The sequence below is a fragment of the Thunnus thynnus genome, chromosome 24 (assembly GCF_963924715.1).
Source record: "Thunnus thynnus chromosome 24, fThuThy2.1, whole genome shotgun sequence".
Classification (NCBI taxonomy): Eukaryota; Metazoa; Chordata; class Actinopteri; order Scombriformes; family Scombridae; genus Thunnus; species Thunnus thynnus.
The window spans coordinates 13,242,602-13,264,402 of NC_089540.1; the positions used below are offsets into that span (position 1 = coordinate 13,242,602).

A 21,801-nucleotide genomic window follows, 5' to 3' on the forward strand; every position below is an offset into this window, starting at 1 on the left:
TTTTGAACCACTTTTGCTGGTTTATACTCAGATATAATGTAGCAGGAGTTGTCACCCTCAGAAGAAACCATCTGCTGCTGTTAATTACATTATAAGTCACTTCCAAAGACTTAAACTTTGCCTGAACTAGTCAAATTCAAGATGTAGATATAGTTTGTATTGATCAGAAATTGTTCTTATTTTGTCATGGCTCTCTGACAGAAATGAAATGTAAGTCTCTGACAGGAAATAATCCCTAAAAACATGTTATATTATATTTGTTGCAACTTTCTTAGACGCCACAGAGGTTAATATCATCGTTTGGCATTGTCTGTGACTGTATGCATATATGTAACATTTGTAATAAAGTTTGATTTTAAATGAGCTGAGAAAAGTTGTTTTCAGAGATATGTGGTTACCCTGCGACCCTTAAAAAGGACAAGATGAACCTTCAGTTCGAGTAAAACTACCGAAAAACAGCAAAACATTTCCTGAAAGAGCCTCGAGGTGGAGTTTAAACGTTCCCTCCCAAAGAGAGCGGTTACATGCCAGATTGAAAATCAGACGAACCAAAAACTGACAAATTTCCGCATGAGAGGAGCGACAAGGAGAGGGCGCAAGCTAAATATCACTTACAAAGGCCCTTGTGCACGCACACACACACACACCATAAATACAGATGCTTCTACACACGTGCACACTCACATATTTATGCATGTATCCGCACACTTGCAGAGGGATACACACAAACGCTAAAACACACACTTTAACATAGAGGGTTTGGTGTATTGCCAGTTCTTGAATGATACTGAGAGGGGAGAAAGAGGGAGAGTGCACACACACACTTTCTGTTGCATTGCCCTGCTCCATCCTCGCTCCCTCTTTCTCTATCTACACACACACACACACACACACACACACACACACAAGCAAATGAGCAGCACACTTAAACTAAATGGGTGGCCTGATGGTGAATCACTGTCATTTAGCAACAAAGACCTCAGCTTGTTGTCCCTTCATCCCCCTCTCTTCCTCTCTCTTTCTCTTTCTGGCCAATATGGGTGTGTAATTGTTGTTGAAACACACACACACACACACACACACACACACACACACACACACACAACCCTATACACAGATCAACAGAAACACACGTAATCTACATTCACGTCTAGCGACGAATACATGTGTGAAACACACACACACTGTATGGGTGTATAATTACAGTGAGTGAAGCAGCACTAAGGAATAATTACAGAGGCTGGTTGCTGTTGTTGTTGTTGTTGTTTCCAACAAATAAACCAGTACACAAACAAGATGGGGGGTGAGCGGCAGGTCAAGCCATCTCGGTGATGACGCTCTAATACGGCGCCATCTCACATATCTGGATGGGTTTTCTCTCTCTCTCTCTCTACCTCTTTCACTCTTTCTACATGGCCAAAAGTATGTGGACACCCTAACATAGTCAAAAGTTTGGACACACCCTCTCATTCAATGCCTTTTCTTTATTTCTAGTATTTTCTACATTATAAATTAATACCAAAGGAATCAAAACTGTGAAATAACACATATGGAGTTATGTAAAAGCAAAAAAAAAAAAAATGTAAACAAAGCAAAATATGTTTTAAGTTTAAGATTCTTCAAAGTAGCCACCTTTTGCTTTGATGGCAGCTTTTGCACACTCTTGGCGTTCGACCAGCTTCATGAGGTCGTCACCTGGAATGGGTTTCCAACAGTCTTGAAGGAGTTCCCACATATGTTGAGCACTTGTTGGCTGCTTTTCTCCTTCACTCTCAGTTTGAGTAGGTTTGAAGCCCAGAGTTATTTAGCTTATGGTCATCTTTTCTGTATAGAGCCAGGATTTTCAAAATAAAGAGTGTTGGGTTGTCGCCTTTCACGCTCTGGAGACACGCAATATCAAGTGACATTAAACTTACCAAAATATTGCGATAATAGTCAATCCAGGAGTTGGGGAGGGCAGCAGGTGAGCAAACTGTCAATCAAAGCCCGCACAGCAGACATCAAAGCTACTATAAGTCTTCAAATCTTATTAAGGGATCAATCATTTTCTAAAATGAGCACCAGCACACTTATTAGACTGAGACCATAATGACTTCTTGAAAAAACACAACTTAGTATTTCTAGAGAGAAGTTGACGCTTTTCGAATGGGAGTAAACTGGACTCGGGGATTTGTTGGAGCCAGCATCTAGTGGCACTTTAAGGTACTTTCACACTGGCTTCAGTCTCAAGCCGAGGTAGTTGCTGCTTGCTCAAGTTCTTCCACGTTAAACTGGTGAAATCCTTCCTTCGGGGACTGTCCTTTTGAGTGTGGGAGAGTTTGCATGTTGAAACAGGAAAGGATTTTCCCCAAACTGTTGCAACAATTATCACTGTGTGCTGTAGCATTAAGATTCCCGTACACTGAAACTCAGGGTACTGTCCCTAACTATAAAAAACAAGGAATGTACACATACAGTACTTTTGGACATAAACCTCATTTCCTTTTATCCTTCATCTCTCTCTTATTTATTCAATATCTCTCTTTTTCACTACTTTTTTGGTTCCTTTCCTTGCTTTTCGTCTCTTCTTTCATTTCCTCCAGCTTTTTTCCATTCCTCTTTCCAACTCTCCAAGTCCTCTATCCCTCACTCTAACTCTTTCTCTCTCTCTCTCTCTCCCGAACACACACACACAACCACACACGCGCGCGCACACACGGTGCCCAGGCAGTCACCTGCACTGAAGGTAAATGGAGTGTGAGGTTTTACTGGTGCAGTGATTGCGGGGTACGGCTCAGGAGGAAATAAGTGTTTGGTTTGTTTATGTGCTATCAGACAGCAGGTGGCGGAGTCAGCACACCGCCTCTTGACCTGCGCCGGGGAGAGAGGTGGACTGAGGTGTAGGCGGGAGGGGCGGGCAGGGGGTACTGACAAAACTTCTGTCTAAACATCTCTCCAGTTATTCTCACAAGAGGCAAAATGTTGATAAGCGAGCCTACGGATGCCGGGAGACCTCAGAAAATGCTGTTGTTGTAAAAACGTCAATCAACATAATATTAACTACTAATGAATATCCCTGCATCTAACACCCATGGCTATCATGAAACAATCTCAAAGCATGATGTCCCTATTTTAAAAGTCTCTATTGTGATCATAAAGATAAGAGTTCTCACCATAACATCATTTCTAGCTTTTCTTGGCTTTAATATTCAATATGCTCAACTGTCGTGGAACTGACTGTTCGCTAAACCCCTCCCCCTGACGCAAATCATCCAATCGTAGCATCAGCAGCTGTGGGTAAGCGAGGCGGGTCTGACGAGCTTTAGATTTCTGTTGCGTGATGAAGCAGCGTGCATGGGGCTGTATGTTCATATGTAAAGACGGTGATTCCTTTTGTTTGACCCTCTTAAAAACCAAAAAGTACAAGAGCTAAAGTGTAAGGAAAGAATGAAACTGTGTATATCTGCTTTAAAATGAGCTGCAAACATTTGCATGTGTAGCTAACGACAGGCAGTTGCTTCAGGGGCATTTTAATACATTATTTTGTGGTGTTATGTTGTGCTGTTGTTTTTTTCTGCACTGTGTGGGAGTCAGCCTGGTTGATAGTATATTTAAGTGAAAATCAACATACAGTGTGTGTAAGTTTACACTCCAGCAATCAGCAGATAGCATGACTTTGCCAAACACACTGATTAGTCCTCAAACCTTTCTCTTGTAATATACAAAGTGAAACATACTGTTGGAACAATGAAGCATAAATCTAACATCTGTAAGATAAGCAAATAAACAGAGTTATATTAGAATGAAATAACAGTCTGATCTTACAATCTTGACTTGTCATAGCAGGGATATCAAAGGTGTTACCAATAACATTAACGATGGCTCTTTTTAATTACCAGTGTGCACCAGTATCAGAGCCTAGAACAGACCACTACTCATGTTATTAATTACACCTGTGTTTTTCATGCAATGTGTTAAAATGTCTGCTGTGATAAAAGGGCTGATGTTTTAATTTTTCACAAAACATATAAAATAAAACTAGATATTTGAACAGTACCAGATTTGAGAAGTTGTTGCATACAGATGCTGTACATTGCAGTTAATAATAAAATGACACTGTGACCCATGTTTTGTTATTGGCAGTTATTGGAATCTACGTAACTTGTGATTTATTCTAAATTTACTTCTGCATTAATAATTGCTACTGTAATCTGTTACAGATTGGTCCATTATCTTTATTCCATCTTTATTTGATTTTTTCAAATTAACAGAAGAATGAAGTGTTTCTTCATTAGTTGATAAAATATTCATATTTCTTTAAAGTTAATAAAACAATGTAAAATCTCATCACAAATGTGAAAACAGGGCTTTTTTTCTTAGTTTTGAAGTTCATGAAAAGTTTTGAAGATATACACATAATTTACATACATACATAATTTTCTTAGGACAATCACATATGATTTTATCTCCTCTTTGAAAATAAACTGCATTAAAAAAAGAAAATGTGGTACAAGACGTCACTTTATATCATGTGACAAAGCTACAATATGAGCTAATATACTTGTAAAACACATTCATTTTCTTGTTTTTGAGTATTTTGGACATTAAGTTGTGTAAGTTGCAGATAGTTTTGTCACAACTAATTGAAATCTAAACACCTGCTGCTAATTCTACAGATTCACTGAAGAGACGGGTAACAGTTTCCTAAGCAGCTTCTATCCATGTCAGAACAAAATAAAGTCAACTTTCAGAAACATGGACAAGATGTGTGATCAGCTTCACAATACAGTATATTTTTCATTGTTCCTATTTCTTTAACTCCATGTGCTGATTATTTGAGGTGACTGTGGCTCAGGAGGTAGAGCAGGTCATCCACTAACCAGAAGGTCGGTGGTTCAATCACCGGCTCCTCCAGTCCGCATGTCGAAGTGTTCATGGGCAAGATACTGAACCCCAAATTGCTCCCGATGGCTGCGCCATTGATGTGTGAGTGAGAGTGTGTGAATAGGTGAGCATAGAAACACTGCGGGGTGCTTTGGACAGGAAGCGCTGTATCGCTCCTGATGAGCAGGTTGGCACCTTGTATGGCAGCTTCTGCCATCAGTGTATGAATGTGTGTGTGAATGAGTGAATGTTGGCATATAGTGTAAAGCACTTTGAGTGGTTGATAAGACTAGAAAGGTGCTGTATAAATGCAGTCCATTTACCATTTACAGACTGAAGAAGGATGAGAGAGAGTGTAGATGTTCATATCAGTATGTGTTTGTCCATGTAAGTGTGTCTGTTAATGTCTAGCAAAGACTGTGTGTGCACTTTTCTGGTATAAACACCGACCTTGTTGGGACCAGTAGTCCTCATGGGGATCAAAGCCTGGTCCTAATGAGAGAAAATGTCATTTCTGAGGTCCTGGTCAGGGTTAAGGTTAAGATGTGAATTGAGGTAAGGTTAAGGTTAAGGTTAGGGTTAAATTGGTTATGGTTGTGGTTAAGTTTAGGGTTTGGGTTAGGCTGTCCACATTAAATGGAAGTCGATATAATGTCCTAACAAGGATAGCTGCGTAAACATCGAGGAAGAGAGGGAGCAGGGCAATGCAACACAAAGTGCGTGTGTGTGAAGCTGTAGGGGAGGTGCGAGGTTGTGAGGGTTATCCCACTGTGTCAGAGAGAAAGGGAGAGAGGGAGGGGGGTGGTGAGGCTCTCTTGCATGTGGAATAAAGGAGAGATGAAAAATGTACGATAAACGAGTGCAGTATGAGGTGGCTTTGTTCTCCTGAAGGGCTGGGTTCACCAGAGGATGAAGAGCTAACTCTTACTGGGAAATCACAGCTTGGCAGAAGGTCTCTGTCTTTCATTTGCTTGCTTTGTCTCTCTTCATTCCCGTTCCTATCCATCAGTTTTCAAGTTTTTTGTCTCTTTATCTACCTTTTTTCTGTCCCTTTCTGATTACTTGTTTATTTCTGACTTGTCTTTTATGTAGCGTTATCGGTCCATATGAATCCACCTTTTTCAACTTGTCTTTACATCTTTGTCTTTATACTGTATATCCATCCCTTCTTCCCTCTTGCTATTCAAGCGTCTACTAAACATATCGTCCTGCTCTTCCTCCTCTCATCAATCCATCCATCCATTCCTTCCTTTTTGCTCTTTATCGATCTATATTAATTTATAGATTCATAAAAACAGAGAGAGAGAGAAAGATGTGGCAACTAAGTGGCTAAACATGTCTCTTTGTGGTCGTGCATTTAGACTGAAACTTTTTCCAGGAAACAAGCTGCATTTATATTTACGTCAGCGATTAGTGTGCAAGCTTTTGATACTACTGAAAGGTCCAACAGTTGCTGAAAGACTATAGCTTGTTGTATGATCAAGGCCATCAATCATTTTTCCATGGCATCATTTATTTACAACTAACACAAGCATTGCCCTACAAATCCTGACTACAGCTTTCATGCTCAGATTTTGTTACAATATTTAGTCATATCCTAAAAATATATCAGTAATAATCAGCAAACTATGATGAGTAAGTTAATACTACTTTATACTGATACCTCACTGCCTTTCAGAGGGAAATATTGTATTTTTATTCTGCAACATTTATTTGACAGCTAGATAGTTACTAGTTACATGCTTTTCAGATTATTATTTTACATTAAATAACATGATGAGCTTGCAAAATTTACAACATTGGCGGGTTTTTTTCGCTTGGTTGGTTGGGGGCCCTTGTCAAGTTTCATATGTATGAGCTGTTCGCAGTTTAACCAAAGAGATTGTCCCTTTAAACTTCTCAGATGGTTTCATTTAAATAACTGTTTGAGGCCCAGAGAGGGCAAATGATCCAATATATATCACTAAAAAGCAAAGATTCAGTCCAGAAAATAAATACAAATACAAAAGTTTGGAGTTTTTTTCTTTATTTCTATCATTTTCTACATTATAGATTAATACTAAAGGAATCAAAACCATGAAATAACACATATGGAATTATGTAGTAAAGTACAGGGGGGAAAAAGTGCAAACAAAGCAAAATATGTTTTAAATTTTAGATTCTTCAAAGTAGCCACCTTTTGCTTTTATGACACACTCTTGGCATTCGCTCAACCAGCCTTCATGAGGTCGTCACCTGGAATGGTTTTCCAACAGTCTTGAAGGAGTTCCCACATATGCTGAGCACTTGTCGGCTTCTTTTCCTTCACTCCGCGGTCCAATTCATCCAAAACCATCTCAATTGGGTTTAGGTGGTTGATGGTTGTGGAGGCCAGGTCTTCTGACACAGCCCTTACATAGGTTGGAGGTGTGTTTTGGGTCATTGTGCTGTTGAAAAACAAATGATTTTCCCACTAAGCGCAAACCAGATGGGATGGCATGTTGCTGCAGAATGTTGTGGTAGCCATGCTGGTGTGTGCAAAGCCCCCCTCCCCAACACCATCACACCTCCTCCTTCATGCTTCACAGTGGGAACCACACATGCAGATACCATCCATCCATTCCTTGTGATTCATGGCCCGAGCATTTTCTCTTCTTATTATCGGTCTCCCTCAGTAGTTGTTTCCTTGCAGAAATTCGACCATGAAGGCCTGATTTACGCAGTCTCCTCCGAACAGTTGATGGTGAGATGTGTCTGCTACTTGAACTCTGGGAAGCATTTATGTTGGCTTCAATCTGAGGCGCCATTAACTGGCAATTTCTGAGGCTGGTAATTCTAATGAACTTATCCTCTGCAGCAGAGGAAACTCTTGGTTTTTCTTTCCTGGGGCGGTTCTCGTGAGAGCCAGTTTCATCATAGCGTTTGATGGTTTTTTCGACTTTAAACGTTCTTGAATTTTTCAGATTGACTGACCTTCGTGTCTTAAAGTAATTACAAACTGTTGTTTCTCTTTACTTAGTTGAGCGATTCTTGCCATAATATGGATTACTACAGTAGTTGAACTGGGCTATTTGCTGTATACCAATACTACCTTGACACAACACAACTGATGGTCTCAAACACAGTAAGAAGGCAAGAAATTCCACCGATTAATTTTTGACATGACACACCTGTTCATTTAAAACCATCCCAGGCGACTACTTCATGAAGCTGGTTAAGATATTGCCGATAGCTTTTATATTTACTACATAATTCCATATGTGTTATTTCATAGTTGTGTTCAGTATTGTACTACAATATAGAAACCAGTAAAAAATAAATAAAAATCCTTGAACGAGTTGTGGAAATTGTCTGAAAACACTAAACACAACACTGTTGGGTTGAAGATTGAAAAACATTATTGTACAATAAGGTGACAAGACACACACAGAGCAAATCATTCCCGTCTCGCTATACAAAGCCAAACTGACTTTTTTATAGTCTTCAGAGACAAAGAAATGATCATATAAATGTATGGATTACAACATACATTCACATGCACATGTATGTTAGATAAGAGTCACCTTTCCCTAAGACTCAAGAAACCAAGGGCCTCAAGCCAGATATGGCCCCTGTCCCCTTAGCATGTCTTGCTTATACTAAGAACCAAACTGTTACCTTATTTGGACCTAAGCCAGAAGGAAAGAAAGAAAGGCCCCATCAGGAATAGCAAGAAAACATTCCTTCCCTCAGACACACACAGTAACAGAGGAGAGAAGCAATGATCTTACTTCACATTTGTATATTAAAATGATAAGCCTTCGGTCTTTCATTACCTTTACAGGTGTGTCCAAACTTTTGACTGGTACTGCATGTCAGTTACAGGGTTAATTTTTCCACAGAATGAGTACTTTTACTTAAACACATTTTGCTGCTACTTCCATAGTTATTCTTAAATGGGATCTTGAATTTAAAAAACTTTTACTGGTAAGCATTTTTACATTGTTGTATTGGTGCATTTACTTAAGTAAAGGATCTGAATACTTCCTCCACCACTGTCAACAATGTGTGTCAAGTTGTATTGTGTACGGGGAGAACGGAGCTTTGTGCAAACGCTGTCATACGGATGACAAAACAGATAGTGGCAGTGGCACAGCATTTCACTGTTATTCACTCGCATTTCATTGGAAGAGGAAGAAGAAGTAGAAACACAACCACAACAACAACGCCAGAAACCTTCATGCAAATGTCACTGTCTTTATTGTCGCATTGATAGCTTTTAAGAGTTTAACATAACCACCTTTCTCTCACTGAAATGTTGTAATCTGTGTTTCTGCATGAAAACGACGTTTTAAAATTTGCCGGCTTAATGTAGATGTAGTTTGAGTCCTTTACAGAGCCCCAAATCTTGTTAACAATCAACTCTGGGCACTGTAATTAAACAAGAAGATCTATGACAGCTCAGCAGATGGTACTTGTCCAGTCAGGGGTAGAAATGATTCATGTTGACGTCTGGACAAAACTGCCAGCATCATCTCAGGAAAGTGTATCCATACACCTACCAGACCACAAAGGCTGAAGAGTTTGAAATTAAACAACATGCCATACATCTCTCCCATCAGGGCGGTCTTATTTCATGTGTTAACACAGGCAGAAGGTCAATGGATTGAGTTGGTTTGGCTTTTAAAGGACCAACTGCAACCAACTGAATACCCCTCTTACCCGAATACCCGAAACTCACGAAAAAGCACGAAAGGCACTCTCTAGAGCCAGTGTTTGGTTTGTCCATTCTGGGCTACTGTAGAAACATGGTGGTGAAACATGGCGGCCTCTGTGGAAGAAGGTCCGCTCTTTATGTAGATATAAAGTGCTCATTCTAAGCTAACAAAAACACAATGATTCTTATTTTCAGGGGATTATACACTGATTAAAACACACTTATGGAAATATTATTCGATTTCTGCCAAGTCCTTTCCGCTAGATGACACTAAATTCTACACACTGCACCTTTAAAATAAGCCTCTAATTCGCAAAGTTCCACTTCTCCGACTTCCGCTGTCAGTGAATCCAATAATTATGAGCAATGTAATACTACAATATTATTACAGAAATTATATCATGACATTTAGAATGTAACAAATAAACCTCATATTGCAACAATACATATAGACATTAACAAAATGCTGAAATTCAGAAATACTGATGATGTTGTCAATTATGTGATCGTTAAGAGTCACGGTCTTAAATACATTCCTTCTAGACATGTTTACTTCAGCTAGACTGAGCTTTACCATTTAATTACCCCCGTTACTTTAGCTCATGTGTGCACATGTGCATGCATGCCTCTTGGTGTGTGTGTGTGTATGCGTGTTCGTGAGTGTGTGTGTGTGTGCATCTGTGTTTAATACCCTAACAACCCTATTACTTGCCATGGTTTTTACCTTAAACTTCTTCGTTGGTTAAATGGGAGCACGGCTCAGCTTTAGAACAGCCTCAGGCGTTTCCTTACGTGCTCAGTTAAAGGGGTGGGACGCGGAGGTAAAACTCTGTGATTCGATTTCAATTAAAGGAGAGGAGAAGCGGAAGCTTTAATTGATTGTCGTTATGCCAGAGCTGTGTGTGTGTGTGTGTGTGTGTGTGTGTGTGTGTGTGTGTGTGCGTGTGTGACGGTAGACACACACATGTCCTACTTTCTCCTTGCTTGATTATACTCCAGTCTATGTCGTCTAAGGCATTTTGCACTTATCAATTTACCACGGCACTACATTTATTATATTATTATGTAAAATTACTGCCAAAATTGTTAGTAGTAAATGGAATTAAAATGTACATCAGGTGTAATAAAAATGCTCAGAGGTTAATTCATTTTTTATCTGATTTATCTGTGATTTTTTATTAAATTAAGTCAACAAACTGTTTGTTTAAGCTACTTTCCCTGTCCAAGGCTTATTCTAACGTGCCAAAGGCTATCATTATAATACCCCATGCAAATATGGCAACATTATTACACCGAGCATAGTTTGATCCCCAAAGTGATGGCTACTCAGAACGTCCTGAAAATCTGCCCCACCGACGCTGCCTGTCACATTGTGTACAAAACGACACGGGTCAATGAGTAGATGTGGAAAAAAAAAGAGAGAGAAAAACCCCCTACAGAACTGCTTTACCAAGTTTGTTTTTGCTCTTTTTTCAGTCTTTTTATCCTTTGTTTGTATGCATTATTTGTGTTAGGATTTTTTATTCGGCATCTCCTCGTCCCTTGTTGTGCTTTTTTGGCTCGGCTACAAGGCGTTAATGAAAGCATTTCAAGCAAACATGTTGATTTTTGTTTCCATGGGGATCCAGAAGGCCTGACAATGTCACTGAGGCTTCGGCCAACAGACTGGTGGAAAACACTGCCGCCTTTCTCTTTATACATCCCTCTCGAACTCACTTGTGTCCTTCTATTTCTCCTCTACTCTCCATCTCTGTTGCATCTTCTTTTTCCGCTTTACTTTTGTCTTTCTTTGTTCAGCACTCTTTACATTTCTCTAATTAGACCAGTCTTTCTCCTGTGTTTGCTTTTACTATATGTTTGCCCTTATCCATCTTTTTAAGCAGCCCTTCAGCTCTGTTTCTCTCTTTTTCTCTGCCACTTTTCTCTCTTTTCTGCTCTTTCCTTTTTCTGTTTCTGATCCTCTCTATTCTTTTCACGCCCTTTCTTCCTTTGTTGTCGTCTATGTGTGAAGAGCTGTGATAAATAAAAACAAACACAGCGTTTATGTGTTTGTGTGTGTGCACGTTTGAGAGACGGACGCCAGCTCTCTGATAGCATTGTTAGCCTCTCCACCTCTCCTCACTCCACTGCACACCCAGCTACAGGCTTTCTTCCCCCTCTCCATCCCTCCATCCAGGCCCCCAGCCAGGAAGGCGGCTTCGGGGCCAAGTCAGGCCAGGACGGAGGCTTCATTGTGGGGCTGCAGGGGGCGTCGGTGCTGGAGGATGAGGACCAGGGATCCAGGCCAAGCCCCAGACCCAAGACCCTGATCTGGCTTGCCAGCCAGCCCACTGAAGGGCCTTCGTGGCTGGGCACAACATCAGGGCAAGAGGGGAAGTGGAGGACGGAGGTCTCAGCAGTGGTAATGGCAGTGGCTAGATTAAGACCTTCTCTTAGAATCAGCACAATAGAAGAGGTCTATAGCGGAGCTACATGCACACACACACACAAGCGTACACACATACACACTGCCTCTATTCAGCTCCGTCCATGTCGCCCATCAGAGGCAGAAAAGCATGAATAAATACATGAGCAGTGTAGAGCTCCATAGGACTGATAAAAAGAAAGAAAAACAGACAGAAAGAATGGTAAATTGAAAAAAGGGAACAGATGAATAATTTTGATGGTTTTGTACTACAGTAATTGTGATGGGAGGAGAAAAAAAAAGAAGAGACAGGAAAGGAGGATGATGAATTATGAAAATCCTCCAAGTCCCTGAGCTCAGGAAATGGAATAATTAGGAAAAGTTCAAGAGCCAAGTTTTGAAATTAATGGCAGAAATGAAGTTAGAGAGGCCTTGGAGTTATTGTGTAAGAAGTATCAGGTTTACTGGAGAGGACAGTTACAGCCTGGCTGCACTACTGCAACAGCAGCTATCTCTGTTGTGCTTTTTTTTGTTGATTTAAAGAAAATTTATCACATCCTAAAGCACAATAATATATAATAGACAAATTGATATTTTGAATGAGCAACTGCGCCTAAAGCACTACAGTTGTTACTACAATTGTTATTCCTACATATGCTTCAACTACAACTGATAAAATACCCATTACTGCTGCCCCTGTACTATTATACTCAAAGTATCACGACTACTACATTCTTACTGCTACTAATGTTACCTCTACTACTGCCAAGTGTCACTCGATCCAACACTTGCCGGATACAGGGCTCCAAAATGTAGTTACACATGGAAAAAAGTAGCATATGAACACAGTTTGTAGAGGATTTTGTTGAAATTTCCTCTCTTTTATTTACTTGTTGTTTATATTTATAGGACCAGTAGTGTGGACCAATGCTAATTCCACAGTATTTATAGCCTAAGATAGTTTTCAATGCCAGTCTCTAGCAAAAATCGCTCTGTGGCAAACAGGTCATCCTTTTTATATCTACAATTTCTAGTTTAATTGGCTGAGGAGTTTGTCATGATTCATACAGCTTCTGACTGCCATGCTCTCTTATCCTGGTGGATGTTTTCAGATTAAAGGTGGAGGTACGCCGGAAAAGATCTACTTTGTAAGTGTCGTCCCACCGTGTCAGAAGGCAAAAGTGTTAATCTGGCGCATGCTGTCAGACAGTCTCTCCTGGAAGCCATTCAGAGTGTTATACTCAAGCAACAACAAGAAGTACTTCTGTTGGAGTGTACTGAAGCTTTAAATGTTTGTAGCGGTCGAGTCAATGACCCAAATGTTCACATAGTTCAAGCAACAGTTCACTGCAGAGGAAAACTTAGATTTTAAACTTAGAAATCTGACATTTTCTGACTTATTTTCAGAGCTTGTACTAATCCAGCTGATCACATATTTGAGTTTTTCTTCAACACAAGGTGAAGACACAATTAAAAGCAACAGGTATTCAGCTGAGTCACAAAAGCTTGTGTTAGATTCTCCTCTTTCTTAAGGGTTAAGACACCAACCATGAACCGATCTGTCCGCGGTTTGAATCTAGCCGGGAACCTTTGTTGCATCTCTCTTGCTATCAAACAAAGATGCCCAAAAACTAATTCAAAGAAAAAACCTTTTTGCCTAAATGCTATTGTTTCCTCCTTTATACCTGATCAGAAGAACCGCAATCATACAATTTCATAGAAGACATAATACCCAAGCTTAAAGTAAACTCTTTTACCCAGAACGCTGCACACATCAATACATTTATTCAATTAATTCACACAATAAGCAGCAATTTTTCTTTTTAGAGATTATTCGAGGCATTATGAGAGTGGCGGGAGAAAGGGAAGCTGAGAAAAGCAAACAAAAGAGAGAAGATGATGCATATTAAAGTTCACAAAGTATAAATAAACCCATGAGGACACGGTGTCTGCCCAGTGCAACATGCTGTATGTTACTTTATTGAGCACTATTCATTTTTCTTTGTGCCAGCTAATGTCCATGTTTTTGGCCACAGAGGAAAGTAGAGGAGCCTAGATGCCTGGTAATGTCTGCAATAAGACCTTTTTACCACCTCTTACCTCTTCACCTATACTATAGGTACTTCTGTAGTCAAAGTGTGTGTGCGTGCATGTGTGTGTGCGTGCGCGTGTGTTTGCGTCACAGCTCTCAGAAAGGACCCTGGGACCCTCCTCGACAGTGAGAGCTTTTAGCTCTTCTTCGCTAATGTCCTGAATAATGGCATCTTGATGGAGAGAGAGTAGACGAAAAAGAGAAAGAGGAGAAAGAGAGAGAGGGGTAAAAAAAAAAAAAAAAAAGGAGAGACAGTGAAAAAGAGTGGAGAGGGAGGAGATAGAGATGGAGAAAAAAAAAGATAGAGAGAGAAACCTCTGCATCCATCTGTCTTTACCTCCAGACCTCCATCAGTAGCAGGCCTATCATTATTCCCTCTCTCTGCCTTTCTATTGTCATTATTCCCTTTTTGTCTCCTTTTTCAACATCATGATGATCCAGAGAGATTTTACTTGCTCTTGCAAAAAAAAAAAAAAAAAAAGACAAATCGTGCGTGTGCATGTACATGTATATCCTTATGTGGCTTGCCAACCTTTTAGCAGAGTGAACTTTTGATGACATTAGGGCATTATTAGGAAGAAAAGGTAATATGCTGTTTTTAGCAACATTAGCTGAAACCACTGCAGAGCTCTCCTCAAGATGCAGCATCGCTAATGGCTGCTAAATGCTGGCTCCTATAAATACTGCAGCTCTATTGAAGTCTGAGGTGAAAAAGTTACTCGGCGTGCAGTTTAGATCTCGATATCTTGTCTTTGGTGTGGATGATTGACAAGGTGTGTCAGCTGAGGTGGTTACCAGTTCATCAGGTGGGACAGAGTAAACGTGAGTAGGGTTGTAAACAATCTGAAGGAGCCGGAGCAGCTAACGGGCAAACAACAGTCTACAAAGTTGTGAACTATACAGCATTTATCAAACATTTTACTGTGGCTTGTACTACTTAATAATTGAAGTCTGTGTGAATCTGTGACAGGAATCCAATGTGTTCCTAATAGAAATGAATGGGAGCTGAGATCCAGTCTGACTGCGCCATCATCCAACCACAGCTCCACCCAGACTTCCTTCTTATTTTACCCAAATTTAGATTTTTCTGACGCCAGTGATAGAACATGATCCCTATGTACTGAATAAGTCTGACGCCACTGATGCCACGCGCGGGTGTTTCTATGGTATATGGTTGAAACAGAAATGAGGAACTGGAATAAAGCTGTTTAAGACATGCAAGAAAAAAACTAGTTCCTGTTTTGTATTGCAAAGACAACTGGCAGATTGTCTGCCAAACAAGAACCTGTGGCTAATGAGGTATATCATGTCCCGGAGGCTTCTCGGACATTGTCTCATTTCATAAACGTGTCTCGAATTTCCATAGTTACATGTCTTATTTGTAAATCACAAAGAGAGCATGAGTTCAGTATATCAGGGTAGTTTTCCATTCTTCTTCTTTCAGCTTCATATGATCTTAATATTGATGCTTCATTTTCTCCTCCTGGAAACCTGTTTGAGTTCAGTCATTATGGACGAGAGTATCTGCTAAACATGAGGTGTGTTGTGCAGTTTGGCTCTTTGTTTAAAATCCTTCGATATGAGCAGGAGGTGGTTGATTTACAAGCTCACCGTTAGGTATTTGGGTTGTGGGGTCACTATAGGGCGTCAGTGTTCAGCTGCACTGAGTAAACTGTAGATAGAAACAAACGCTCGCCTTCACAAGTTTCCATCTTCTTTTCTCTCTCTGTATGACTCTCACTCTTTAAATCACATGTCCTCTTTCTCCCACACACACACACACACACACACACACACACACACACAGGAATTGGTAGGGGTCATCGCCCCATCAGTTAAGTCAACAAAGTGAGATCAGTGAGTTAAATATTAATATCTTTATTTTCTACTTCTGAGCAAAAGCAACTGCTACAAATAAATTAAATGAAAGGATCATTAACACTTTCTTTTATAGTGAAAAATGTATTTTGAAGAGAAAATATGTTACAAAAGGCCCAACAAAAAAAGATAAAAAAATGCCCCAACTAACCTGCCTGCTCCTTATCTCTATTTTTTTTGCTGTAAAATTGGCATTATTTTCCTTTTCCACGCTGCTTCATTCCTACTATTTCCAGCAGCAAAACTGTCTCATAAGCGAAATTAAACATTGTCCCCTCCTCTCGACTGAGATAAGAGGATTCCTCTCGACATCCACACAGTGTGCACACACCACCCACCCCCCTCCTATTCTGGCCTCTTACTCAGGAAACCAGGATTTTATCCCCCCCCACCACCCCACCCTAAAAAAATATACATTTTTCCCAAAGCTGTTTTCATACAAGTTTTATTGTTTTCTCTAAATTTGCGTGTCCTCTCCTCCTCCTCCTCCAGCTGTGCAACTCCCATTACAGATGCGCGGCTGCACGCACATCGCCTATATACAGAGGAAACATTTCATTTCAAAGTTACCAAACTACAAAATGGCATCACCCAGGGCGCGTTCGCTCAAATAGGTCACAGCTTTTACGGCGCATTGTTAAGTGGGAGGAAAAAAAAAACGAGGTCTGTCTGTGTGTTTCACTGCGGTGTTCCGTTGCCGTGTCTGTGCCAAATAATTGGCAAGAGATCATTAGAAAAAACAGGGCCTGTTTGCTTCTGCATGCAAGGACAACCTGCGTGGCACGGAACACCTTTGTCTCCTGGGGGAGGGGAGCAGGGGGGATATTTATCGGGCATTTCTGGATTTTAATACTTCAAGTTAAACCGCACATCCCTGCTGAATTGTTATTTAAATAATTGTAAAACTTGCGTGCGTGTAAAGAGGAGAGATGTTGTGTTGCTGCGACGCACAGCTCTTAACACCGCTGATATTTAATATTGGATAATAATAGAGGAATACAGGGTCGTTTCTGAATGAATGAGGATGAACACAATGCTTCGACATAATAGTTTCCCTCTCAATAACTTTGAATAACAGTTTTTTTTTATTTATGGTAGAAAATAAGTATTTTTTTTCACAAGGTGGCCCACACAAACTAGACGCACAATGCATTCCTCTGCATATCTCCATATTTACTTTTTAGTTTTAAAAAAAAAAAACACACCAAAAATGTTGATATAATATAGTTTCTCATAATTTGTCCTTGTTTGTTTTTCTTTAGCTGCTCTCTTGAGAAATAATGCGCCCCACACTTTCCCTTCAGATGCGTTCATCTCATTTTTAAACACAGAATCTGACACTTTCATATATATAGATATATTTTCCTCTGTGAATATAGTTTATTCTTATCAGCTTCATTTCACTTCATACGTTTATTTTTTTTTCTGTGACTGTGTGATTTAGATTTTACTCAGCTGTTGTGCTCCTGCGATACACACACGGTGAGTCCAACAAGATGAATCTGGGAGACAATTCTGGCTTCTTTTTTTTTTTTTCTCGACCTGCCCACTCAAGAGTAGAAAGCGGTGAATCACAGTCATCACTGCAGGAACGTAGTGTTTACTCAGCATAGCAATGCAACCAAACACACGACTCCAAACCTTTACGATTTTATTGAATTAAATGTAATTAAAAGTTTTGACAATTTGATACAGACTGTGACATATGAGGTCGATGTTTTTACGCAACAAATCAAAAATTTCGGGGCCGAATTCAATGCAGCCTGTTTGCTAAAAGGCCTCTGCTGCTGTCTTTTCAAACTGGCTTCAATATGGAAATATAAATAGTGCATATTCCTGTGATTGTGTTTCATTTAAAGCTACATCTATAAGAGGAGGAGAGCGGGCTGGATAGGTGGAGAAGCAGAGACTCCCCTCCAGCTCGTAGCGAGCCTCCGCCCTGCTGAAGTGTCCTTGAGCAAAACGCTGACTCCCTATCCGCTTCAGGGGTTGCGTGACCCTCTGATCTCCGGAAAAAAAAGAGGGGAGTCCCGCCCTCCTCCCTCCATCAGAGGTCTAACAAAGTATGCGTTTGCGTTTTGGGCCACTTTCTTTGATGGACAAGGAGCTCCGCGCAAAACAGGGGCGCAAGGTTGTTTCCAAATTACGCACGCGCCATCACAGCTGTGTAAAAGCATTTTTTTTTTAAATCACACTTTCTGACTTCAGTGAAGAGGAATGAAAAGAAACAGATAAAATTAAAGCTTCTGTTTATTAAAACCTTGATTGACCACAGTGCTGAGCGCATCCAGCGCACCTGTACATAAACTTAAACTGCGTGTTTACTGTCGTACTTGAGCTGTAACACAATGAAGTTAAATAATACATTATTTTAATTGAATGACACATGTTGGGAAGTAAGTGCTCACATTGAATTTGCTGATTTGATCTGTGATATTAATTTATCACGTTGAAGTACTGATGTATTTGTATCACAGACCTTTCATCAATTTAACAAAATAGAAATCAAAGTGAAAATAAGTCGCTTAAATACTTTCAGAAAAGCGTCACCTGACATCCTTAAACTCTGTTTTAAGTTGCGCTTTAAACTCATTCTACAAAGATTTTTACAGTTTCAAATGAAAAAGGTCGGTGAACCTGACTCTCAGTTTACCCTCCGCATCATCCTCTGCTCCTTTCTCCTCCCTCTCCCTCTCCGCTCTGCAGCGCGCTGCTTTCTGAGGGCTCCTTATAAATAAAATCCACCGTCCCCGGTTCCTCTTCCTTATTGGTCAGGTGGAGCCGTTACCTCACTCCGGGGCCGGTGACGCAGCGTCTTCACTTATCCTTCATGTGCGTCTCTTCTTGTTTCTTATTGAGAGTCTTGCCGGTCGAGTCAGAGGGAGAAAGCTGGATTCGCGTGCCGGACGGACCGGGTGCGCTCGATACTAAACACTTTCCATCCCGGGAGGAGAGCGGCGCACAAGAGCAAGCTCTCTCTCTCTCTCTCTCTCTCTTTCTCTCTCTCTCTCTCTCTCTCTCTCTCTGTTATCTCTCACTCTCTCTACATCTCTGTCACACACACACTTTCTCTGTGAGCTGCTCTCCTCTCTCTCTCTCTCTCTCTCTCTCTCTCTCTCTCTCTCCGCTTCCCTCTCCCTCCCGCACACACACACACACACACACACTCACGCCCGCGCGCCCACGCACGCTCTGTATACGTCTCCACTTTGCCGTAGTAAGTTACGGCATTGATCTCAACGGCGAGTGCGGATCTGTCTCTTGTGTTCGCCCCTTTCTTCGACGGACCGACTTGGAGAAACGCTCGAGAGAGACAAGTAAGTACAAATACGTGTGATTTACGATCACTATTACTGACACTCGTGGGCTTAAATCTTGCATGTGTTTATGAGTGTATGTGTGAGTGTGTGTTTGTGTATGTGTGTGAGTGTGTGTGTGTGTGTGATTTGTCCGATCGTATCGTGTGAAGGCTATATTTGGTGTAACTTAACTTCCACTGTTAGTTCATGGAGACGGTACATCCCCGTCACACATCGCGGACCCGGATGGTTTCGTTGAATTTTGGAGTATTTTCCCAAAACTATTTCTACTTATATCGAGTTTATGCGCGTCAGTCTCGGGCTTCTTGTGACTTTTTTTTTTTTACCGGCTGTGGACTGAAATCTCTGATTGAAGTTTGCTTGAAAATTAAGATGAGGCTTCTGTTCCGGTTAACCGCCGTGCCGAGTTGGATTTACGCACCTGCAGCCCCTTCTGGGTTTCATACCTTTCTTTTTTTAAATCGCCTAACATTTAATTAGTATAATGACGGGCGTTAAAATCACAGTTATTACATCTTTTTTTCTCAACTTTTTGAAGTTAATGGAGAATCGCTGCTGTGGGTGTTAAGACAATTTAAAAATTCAATTTCATAGATCTGTTGCTAAGTGATTGACAGTAGTCAGCGTAGTTTCTAGAGAAGCTACTGACGTTTTAATCGCCCTGAAACAAGAGCAAAGTGTTTTGTAAACAAGTGGATTCATATTTTTTCCCCCACTGGCCACGTTCTTCTCGACTTTAAAACTTTGCACGCTTTTTTTTTTTTTAAAATACGAGTGTCAAAGTGTTTCCATAGTTTTGCCCGGTCGACTCCTCGTATCGTGTGATTATCGTGGATTAATTGTTGTTTGGACGATGAGTAAACACGTCTGTCTGTTTGCCGTCTGTAAATGCCGTGCGTAAAAAGTAACAGCTTGTGTTTTCTGTCAGTCTCTGGACAGCGGTCGTCTCCTCTCAGAGCGCACACAGTCAGCCACAGCGAGGAGTAATTAGGGGGGAACCCACTTCACACCTTATTTCTACAAGAATAAACAGGTTAGTTTGCTCCTTTAAGCAGTGCAGAGGAGTGTAAAAGTTGAGTAAATTATGACTATTTACAAAAAAAGTTAGATTTACAAAACTCTGTTTGACCCTTTTTTTGGGGGGGATTTTAAGACACAAGTATTTATAGAAGGCTAACAAATCTGGATACAGTGGTTAAGGTGAGATTTAGCTGCACAAGCCTGCAATTCATTTTAAATATAAATGTCATTTCATACGTTTACTTCCCATTTCAGTTCTTCCTGCTCTTCAAATTCTACATTTAAAACAAGTTTCTCTTTTGTTACAGAAACCACACACTCCGGCACACACACACACACACACACACTCTCACATCTCCTTTCAGTGCTCACCTTTCACAAAGGCTCCTTGAGGAACGTCAGTGCGAAAGGTTTTTAACTCTTATGATGTGTTGCAGCTGGTGTTAAAAGGGTATTTCTGAGTCTAAATTTGTTTTTATTTTAAAAGATAAATTCACAGAGAAGGCGGTGAATCCTCTGTTGCTTTGTGTTTTACTAATTTAGAGAGAAAACATTTGTTTTTCCGTTGATACACCCTCGATTTGACCTCAGACGCAAATATGAGAATAAGTTTCAAGCTCTTTGGACTCTCTTAATCTAAACTCCCACTCTCTCCACCTCCACTCTGTGTGTGTGTGTGTGTGCATGCCAGACCTCTGCCCTGTGTAATGTTGAGGGGTCCAACAATGCAAACACAGAGCAATATGTGTATATATACATGTATGTACTGCATATGTGTATCTGGGTCACTGCTGGGCACTGAGTGAGTATTTTTTTTTTTTTTTTTTGACCTCCTCTCGTCTACAACACTGAAACTCGGGAGTCACATTCAAACTAGCCCTTCTCCCCTGCTTGGAAAGTATTTCATTTAGTAATGGCCCTGCAGGAATAGAACAGTGTCTGCTTTGTCGGCTGTTGTTGGCTATTGCAAAATCATCTCATTTGCGTCCTTGATTCGGTCTGTATGTGTGTTTGAGCACATTTGTGTGTTTTTTTTTTTTCTGTCTTTCTTTAAAATCTGGCTTTTGTGCTGAGCGGTGTTGTAACACGTTTTAACACTGGAATGAAAACTCTTATTAACTCTTTAAGAATGACGGTAAAGCTGTGCAAAACTGTTGTAGGAAGCAGCTTTAATTTGTGAAAAATTCCCCTAGGCTTGACCCTGAAGTCACTTGCAAAACAGATGCAAACATGTAACAATGGAAAACGTTGCCTGTATGCATGTGTTTGACAAGTGCAAGCAAATACTGACTTTCACCATTCACTTGTTTTAAAAATTGTTATTTTTGGTGTCATTTTTTTGCATGTTTTTTTTTAAATGTTTTGTTTGATTTGACACCTTAAATGAATGAGGGAATGGTTTAAATCGCCTGTGCAGTGAAGTCAGCGTTGGCCTGAGCATTTTGTTTGCTTAAGAAATCACATTTTGATAGTTTCGGTTAGGATGTCCTGCACTTTCTGGAGATTTTTATGCATTATCATCCAGCTACAAGCATGCCAGGTAATCTAA

The 21,801-nt window shown here is 40.4% G+C and overlaps 2 protein-coding genes across 6 annotated transcripts in view; one reads left to right on the forward strand and one right to left on the reverse strand.

Annotated features, from left to right (window-relative positions):
• Nucleotides 1-21,801, reverse strand: part of ccdc28a (coiled-coil domain containing 28A) — a 223,932-nt gene that overhangs the window by 108,802 nt on the left and 93,329 nt on the right. The window lies entirely within an intron of this gene.
• Nucleotides 18,729-21,801, forward strand: part of prox1a (prospero homeobox 1a) — a 35,272-nt gene continuing 32,199 nt past the window's right edge. The window contains exon 1 of one of the 2 annotated variants that reach the window (XM_067583749.1): nt 18,729-19,229. The gene's annotated coding sequence lies outside the window, so the exon portion shown is untranslated. Of the gene's footprint in view, nt 19,230-19,372; nt 20,266-21,801 lie in introns of those variants that run through there. The other variant, XM_067583750.1, reaches the window with a different exon arrangement.